The following is an 8923-nucleotide window of genomic DNA, read 5'->3' as shown; positions in this document are numbered from 1 at the left end:
TCTTTCTTTCTTTCTTTCCTTCCTTCCTTCCTTCCTTCCTTCCTTCCTTCCTTCCTTCCTTCCTTCCTTCTTTCCCTCCCTCCCTCTCTTCCTTCCTTCCTTCCTTCCTTCCTTCCTTCCTTCCTTCCTTCCTTCCTTTTCTAACCAGTACACTCGTGACCATCTCGGCTGCTATCCCAAGGGGCCCGTCAAGGTATTGTGCTAAGTTAAGGCAGCTGTTTCCAAAAGAGCTAGTGACTAAGATGATAGTTGTCTTTGATGGAACATAAACACAGAGCAGTGCTTGTAACTAGACCTACACCCACATGGATATAACGGGAGATCCACCAAACGGCAGATCTCTTTTACTTTACTCAGCAGGTGTTTTTCCCTTTTTTATCAGAGTTCTACTCCAGTCTGGGGACTCCCATCTCTTCAGAAGAAGCTTATTTAAGTCACTCCATATCTCCTTCCACGCAGCATGACAGAGCAGCATGAGACAAATACGCAGCCCGGGGAACACTTCTGACAGACTTGGGGATGCTCTGCACCGAAGTCTCCCATCTTGGCTCACGGATGAACAAGAAAATGACCTGGCTGTCAAAACTTCAAGGTCATCCTGGACCCTACAATTTAGGCAGGGGAGTATATGAATTCCTTTGCCTGACAAGCTAAACCAAATCATTTATTAAATAATTTTAAATGTTTTTTTATTTATTTTTGAGAGACAGAGAGATACAGCATGAGCAGGGGAGGACCAGAGAGAGGGAGACACAGAATCTGAAGACAGGCTCCAGGCTCTGAGCTAGCTGTCAGCACAGAGCCTCACGCGTGGCTCAAACCCATGAACCATGAGATTATGACCTAAGCCAAAGCTGGACGCTTAACTGACTGAACCACCCAGGTGCTCCCCAAATCATTTTTTAAACCCTCTACAATATTCGAGCTACTATGTACCTCTGGAAACTCAGTGGAACCGGTCAGAGGGAGTCATGAACTTGGAGCCCGAAAGCAGGAAAAGTAGTGGATGTTTTATTGTGGTCCTTGTGAGTAATTAAAATACAGAGGCTTTAACAGAATTACATGTGACTCCAAGCATTCACCTGGTTTAGGCTTCTCAGGCTGAAAGTTTCTATAAATTTTTCTTTCTGGACTGTTCTGAGAAATTTAATCATTCAGACTGAGGGGCTTTCTGAAATATGATTATTTCCAAGTCTACCTCATTCCTTACCTCTTATGCTCCTTTAAGCACTAATAAATGTTGGTTGAATGAGTGATTGAATAAACAAATGACTGAAAGGTAGAAGGAGAGAAGGAAATAGGGGACACAGGCAGGAACCGAGAGAAAGAGAGAGAGAGAGAGAGAGAAGAGAGGAGTTGATTTGAGTAATTCTTTTAATTAAAACATTGTGTAGAATAATCAATATCACCAAATAAAAATGTGATATTAAGGAGGACACTCATCCCATCAGTAATGAAAAGCAGATATCATATTCAGGATGATGTACCATATCATAAAGCACCTCAGTGTATCTTATTAAGATCACTTAATTAATAACAGAAGCAGCCTTTCTGGTTAAATCCAAGAGAAAAATACGAGAGAGCTCCTAGAAACAAAAATCAATATTCGTTGTCCCTTCGTGGCCCATGCGCATCTGTTTTACTTTTTGTGGGAAAGGGGGAAGATGATTCTGGATGGCATTACTTCCCATTTCCATGACAACCTTCCCTCAATGTTCTCACAGTACAGTAATAGTGTTTTAAAGATCCATTGATCGAATACTGTTTTATCTAAAACTAAACTTGATGTTATTTATGGAGGGAAGAAAAAGGCCAGCTGGTGGTTTTATCCTCTCTTCTTTTCCTCCTTTCCCCCTCCTTTCTTCAAAACTACCCATCAGCATATGTACAAAAGAACCACGACCTAACCACAGGGTTTGATTCAAGGAAGGCAGAAATTTTAGCTCATAAGTCCCAAAATAATAAAGCCTGTGATGCAGCAAAGAAAAGGAAAGTAACATTCTAATGGAGAAAATGCTACCTTCTAATATGGAATCAGGGTTTTCAGCTTAGGCCTGCCCTTAAGCCTTGACAGTGGCCAAGAAGAATGATTTCCTCGGTAGCTTCCCGAAAAGCTGTTGCCAGGTGTTTCTGGTTCTTCCCTGTCCTGCGCTTGGGTCTGGTGTCACAGCTGAAGTGAGGCCCATGGCTGCTTTGGAACTGCTTGAGCTTAGCCCTGTTTGGGCAGAGACATAAAATGAGAGGCGTGGCTGGGGCCCCTCTGCTCAAGCTACATAGGTCACTGATTGTCATGTGACATGAATGGGGCCCTCTCTTTGGCTTGCTCTTGCACACATTTTAGGAGAGATATGAAGTGGTATTGGTATGTCAGAAACCAAGGGATACAGATTGTCAAGTCTCATAGAGGCAAATGACTGAAGTTTCATTTCTGAATAATGGTGTAGCAGTTAAGTTTGGCGGTGAGTACTCTTTCTGGAGCCCTTACTTTGACTCAGATATTTTGCCAAGCATCTTCATGCATTGTGATATTCCATGACCATCATTAGAAGGAAAGCACTATTATTATCACATTCTGGTATGCAGAAGAGGAACCTGAGGCTTATACAGGTAAACTAACCGTCTCAAGGTTGGCGGAGCTGTGGTAGGAAGGCAGGCTGCCTGCATCAAAAGCTTGTGTTTTTAGCTCCTATGCAATATTACATATTTGTTGAAGAGAAATAGTTTTAAAACTCACATATGAATGCATACATTTGTGATGCATAACATTTAAAGTGTTGCCCATTGGGTTTTGAGTTGTGCCCAGGTTTAGACAGGTTTAGAACCACTGACAATGGCTGCCAGGGATTGCTCTTTGACTGCATTTTCTTTATACACACACACACACAGACACACAGACACACACACACACACACATTGTTTATTCTTGAATGAGAGAGAGAGAGAGAGAGAGAGCACAGGCAGGGAAGGGGCAGAAGAAGAGAGGGAGACACAGAATCTGAAGCAGGCTCCAGGCTCCAAGCTGTCAGCACAGAGCCCCATGCAGGGCTTGAGCTTGAGAACCATGAGATCATGACCTTAGTGGAAGTCGGATGCTTAAACAGACTGAGTCACCTAGGAGCCCCTGTGGCAACATTTTCAGTACTATTTGTAGCTACTGCTGCACCCATTGCTACAATCACCCTCTGCTGCAAATCTTCCTGGAATATACTTTATGCTGTTGTTGAACCTTTGCCATCTGCCTTAAATGTCCTTCTCCTTTTCCAGCTGCCCAAATCCTACTGACTCCTTAGGGTCTAGCTCAACAGTCACCTTCCTTCAGTAACTGGGACATGGCAGGATGCCTAAGTATGGTTATTGAATTATACTGCGAACCAATAGCATGTGTTCTGGTAGAACTGATACTGGTTGGATAACGTTGTCCTGGTTTAAAGGGCCCTTGCGTTTGCCAAGTGAGGGCAGACAGTTCTAATTTTTGACATCCACTGTAATTCTCTAAGAGCAGAGGAGGATCTCTCTCTGGGACAGGGAGAGGGAGGGTGGATGCTAACGAGGCAGTAGTGCATTCCCAATAGTCTCAAGAGAGAAGATTTAACCATGAGGGAGGCCAGTGTGTTCTTACATACAAATGGAAAAAGTAGTTTGTCCAATGGGGTGTGGGGTCATCTTGAAACTGTTTATACTCTTTGTCCCTTTTCTACAGGTTAGCTGTATTAGAATGACCTCATGGATGGCATTTTGGGTTTCTGTGCCTTTTGCAAAGAAACGCAATAAGCGTATATATGCATTTGCTTTTTTAAAAAAATCACTATTGTCCGTTGTCACATTAGGCACTTTTTGTACAGTACTAGGCAATCCTTAAATCCCAGAGACTTAGACAAAAAACATCTACTCGGCGCAAGGTTTTACATATTAGCAGCTGCTCATCATCTTGGCAGCTCTGCTCTGTCGGCCTTCTCATCTGGGTGGTAGGTTGAAAGAGCAGCCCTCGTTGAAGACATACTGTCTCTGTGGCAGACAGAATGGAGCAAGAGAGCGGTGAAAACAATCAGTGGCTCTTAAAGCTTCTGCTTAGGAGTGGGGTATGCCACCCACACTCCTGTACCACCGACCAAACCAAGTCACAAGGCCTGGCTGACAGCAGTGGAGCATGAAGGCTGATCCCGCCTCCTGGAGCTGCCAGTCAAATTGCAGAGGATGGGGATATATGTCCTTAAAGAAAAGGTGAGTGAGTAGTTGTTAATAGCTGTACCATCTGCCAAAGTTTCTTAGGTATTACTTAAAATGTGTGTGATGTGTAATGCTAATTGTGATGGGCTGAAGTGTGTCCCCTCAAAATTCACCTGTTGAAGTCCTAACTCCTAATAGCTAGGACTGTGATTGTATTTCAAGATAGGGTCTTTAAAGAAGTGATTAAGGTTAAATGAGTGCATTGAAGTGCACCCTAATCTTATGATCCTATAGGATCTTATGATCCTATTACCTTAGGACCTCCTTCGACAAACAGATTAGGGCACACATAGAAGGAAGACCATGTGAAGATGGGGAGAAGATGGCCATCTGTAAGCCCCAGAGACAGGCCTCAGAAGGAAACCAACCTGCTCACACCTTGATCTTGGACATCTAACCTCTGGAATTGTAAAAAAATAAATGTCTCTTCTTTAAGCCACCCTGACTGTTGTACTTTGTTATGGCATCTGTGGCAAACAGGGATGAACAAATTAGCATATTTAATGACATTGTTATTTCCTCCTTTATTCAACTAACACCTATAAAAATAATCCCTAATGAATATTAAGTTCTTACTATGTGTTAAGGATATAATTAAGAATTCTATATCCATTATCTGTTTTATTCTCTCAAGACAATCCTACAATGTAGGTGCTAATATTATCCATATTTTGTATATGGGAAAATGTTATAAATATGGCTGGGAATGGCACGTGGGTGGCTCAGTCAGTTGAGTGTGATTTTAGCTCAGGTCATGATCTCACAGTTCATGGGTCAAGCCCTGCCTTGGGCTCTGCGCTGACAGCGGGGAGACTGCTTGGGATCCTCTCTCTCCCCTTCTCTCTGCCCCTCCCCAGCTCACACATACTCTCTCTCTCTCTCTCTCTCTCTCTCCCTGTATCTCTCAATAAATAAGTAAACTTAAAAAGTAAAACATGGCTGGCAGGGTTTCCGTGACTTGCACAAATCTGTCCCTGATGTAGAGAGGCATGATCTCATTCTACATCATCTGATTACAGAGGTAGCTTCCTACTACTGCCATCAGGGGACATTAGAACATTTCATAGTATTATTAATCTCAAGCAATTTACAGGAATGTAAAAATGTGAGTGAACCACAATGTGTGTCTTCAGGAGTTGGTATTCCAGTTAACAGAACAATAGAAGAAAACAACTACAATCCTAGGGAGGATAAGATAAATGTTATGTAAAAGGCCCTGTCCAGAATTATTTATCACTTGGATGAAGAAATTGATGGCATGATAATAAATGTTGCTGCTGATGCAGCTGGAAGGAGCAGCGTATTCTTGGATGACAGACTCAAAGTTTTAAAAAGAAGATGAAAGAAAACCATCTGTCAGAGCGAAATGATTGGCCAAATCAAAAGGAATGATGTACAATGGATAATCAAAATGAACTCTAAGTCCAAAAAACAGCTGGATCAGAACAAAAAAATGAATGTAGACTGTTATGTAAGCAAAGGGCATTTTAGCTTTACTAGCCAGCTGTGTCACTCATTATGGACTAAATCATTCAACAAACATGTGTTGCCTCCTCTGTGTTTGGAACCAGAGACTGGAGGATGAGCAAGTGGAAGGTAACACTCTCAGGGCTCCGTCAGTCCAGTAGAGACAGAAACAGGAAGCACATCATTATAAAATAATCTGGTAAGGTGCTCTTAAGTGAGTCTGAAGACTGCACTCATGGTACACAGAAGAGAGTGAATAACTAAACTAGGGTCAGTGGAGGAAGGCTGGGATGACATTTGAAGTTGCAATGAGAAGAAGCTTGCAGAAAAGGGAGCTCATTACAACCAAGAAGACAAGGACCTCTGTGTAAAAATTCAACAGTATGAAAAAGCCCAGGCTTAGAACAGCTCAAAGATTTAATCATGGGCTATGTGTTGGCGCTAAAATCTTGGGATGGGCTGGGTTCTGAAAGACAGTGAAGTGGATACAACAAAGTTTGACCTTTCTCTAGTATGTAGGTAATGATAGGATGATGAAAATTTTGAGAGTAGCAGCATTACAACCTTTGATTTTTTTGGAAGATGGTTGTTGTAAGAAATGTATAAAAATGATTGAAAGATGGATATTTTCAGTGAGATCAGTTGAGCAGTGGTTGCAAAAAAGTTGAAGCCTGTCCTAAGCATGTTCCACTAATATTGGTACTAATGGAACAGGAGTGGGTAGTTCCCCTGTCTTGTCTCAAAATGAAGTTTTGAGCTTTTGTTCTCATCTAGTATCACCCGTGTTCAGTGGGTGGTTCCTCGTAGCCCACCACAATTTATTCAGATGTCCAGGGTTTCATGTTTTTTAAAACAGATTTAGAAAGTTCTAGACAATTAAGAAATGTGGTAGAGTTAAAATAGGCTGAGTAAAATCTCAGGATATACACTGGCAACACTCCTTTTTGGATATACACGGGTCAGAGTGAGGTGCAAACAGCCCTTAGTGGGAGACTTCATGCTAGCATTGCTCCCAGGTAGGATGACAAGACAATGCTCTATTGAATGATGGTGGGTAGCTCTCGGCATTGGCTTGGCTCCATCACCTGTTCCTCAATTGGCCATAATGGTCTTTCTTCCAGTAGAGATGGAGTTCTTTCTAACTGATCTCTGCTCTTCTCTCTGTGATCCCTCCAGGTTGTTCAGAAGGTCACCCCGACCTCCATCTTTGTCAGGTCCTCAATCTTTCTCTCTACTCCCTGGAATACTGCAGCCCTGATTTATGATTTATAAGCTAATTTTACAACTTGATCTTTTAAATCTTTTTGCTTTGGCTTTCAGAAGGTATTCCCTCAAAAGGCTTGGTTCTTATAAATCAAAAGCTTCCAAAACTATCATCTTCAAAAAAATTCACTATTTTTTTATGTGAAAACAAAACTTTCTTTAAACTCCCCTCTTCCTATTCCCCTTACTGTTTGGGTCCTAAATAGGGACATACATGATTAGGCAAATACTGAAAAGAAAAGCATATTAATTAATCTTTTTTCAAAATATAATTTGATTAAAATACTTTTTACTTTTTAATGTTAATTTATTTGGAGAGAGTGAATACAAGCATGAGAGGGACAAAAGGAGTGGCATAGAGAAAGAATCCCAAGCAGGTTCTGTGCTGATAGCGCAGAACCTGATGCAGGGTCCAGTCTCACAAACTGTGAGATAATGACCTGAATGGAAATCAAGAATCAGATGCTTAACTGACTGAGCCACCCAGGTGCCCCAAAATAATTGTTTTTAAATGTAGTTAAAATATATGATATTCTAGGAAAGGACATTTCCAGAGACTGACTCAAGAATGAACACAGCATAGGGCTAATAGCATAGAAAAAAATTGAAAAGGATATCAAAGCACTAAATTATCTCAAAATAATGATGCCAAGTTTTATGTGTGATGCCTTCATCATCATATATAATTCACATAGTTAAAAAATTGCTCTGAAGCATTGGTTTTCAAAATATCTAAGTGCAAGAACCACTTTAGTAAACATATAGACTCCTGTTTCCCCTGCCTTCATCTTCTTTTCAAAACTTTAATGCAGTAGTTATGGAACCCAAGAATCTCAATTTTAAACAAACAGATGCTTAGAAAACCATGCTATCCTTTGAGAAACCCTGTTTAAAGCTGTAGTCTTTAATATAAAGTAAGCATTAAAAATCCAATAAACTAGGGGAAATAGTACCACTTCTATTTTTTTTTTCCTAATCAAAGAAAGAATTTATAGTATTGACCTGGCACCCTCTCTGAGTCCATATGTCAGGTGCCCAAACTACACACATGGCCTGTCATAGAAAGGTCCTTGGAGAACAATATGGGTGTCACCTGGCCCCTCACTATCACACTTGCCCTTAAATACTGCATTGAAATTTTCCTGGGTTCCTGTTATATTATACAGTTGTCAGTAAATGAGTCCCTACAAAATGGACCAGCGGCACAATTATATTCCTGAATAGGAGCCACAGATGGAAGAGAATACTCCTAATAAGATAATATTTTTCTTACTTGTAGTTCAAAGAAGAGACTTCATCAATAATATTACAAAACAAACACAAAGATGATCTAATCAGATATGAAAAACATCAGCCCAAATAATGTTAAATGATTAAAAAATGTTTCTGGTAGCTAGGAGCCTACACATAGTATCGACGACAAATCTTACTCCAAGTGTACACTGTACCCTGTGTATTAACTAAGAAAAGGATAAGATCGTCAGGATACAGGACATTTAAAATCTAAGCATCTTGGGGCACCTGCATGGCTCAGTCAGCTAAGCGTCCCGCTTTGGCCTAGGTCATGATCTAGTTTGAGCCCTGCAATGGGCTCTGTGCTGACAGTTCAAAGCCTGGAGCCTGCTTCAGATTCTGTGTCTCCCTCTCTCTGCCCCTCCCCTGCTCACACCCTATCTCTCTCTCAAAAATAAATAAGCATTACAAATGTTGTTTAAAAAACTAAGCATCTATAATATTATTAATAATTTCAGTTATATATATATAACTTATACATAAATGAAAATACATATATTATAGTTCTATTCTAACATCATTTTTCTCTTTGGGCTGATAGGTACACATCATCAAAAATGTTAGACCTCTTCTTCAAGCAGGACTTTTCAAACTGTGTTCCATGGACAGGCAGCTGGCGTGAACTCTGTGCTGCTGGTCCATGATAAATATAGCAATTGAGATTCAGTGTTGA

At 40.8% G+C, this 8923-nt stretch overlaps 1 long non-coding RNA gene across 1 annotated transcript; it reads left to right on the top strand.

Annotated features, from left to right (window-relative positions):
- The first annotated feature begins 3954 nt into the window (after positions 1-3954).
- On the top strand, positions 3955-4666 carry LOC115281526. Its single transcript, XR_003904357.1, has 2 exons — positions 3955-4221; positions 4462-4666. It is a non-coding gene; the product is annotated as an uncharacterized LOC115281526 (long non-coding RNA).
- Positions 4667-8923: the final 4257 nt, after the last annotated feature.

Source organism: Suricata suricatta, chromosome 2 (genome assembly GCF_006229205.1).
Source record: "Suricata suricatta isolate VVHF042 chromosome 2, meerkat_22Aug2017_6uvM2_HiC, whole genome shotgun sequence".
In the NCBI taxonomy this organism is placed as follows: Eukaryota; Metazoa; Chordata; class Mammalia; order Carnivora; family Herpestidae; genus Suricata; species Suricata suricatta.
This window is presented reverse-complemented; position numbering and strand designations above follow the sequence as displayed.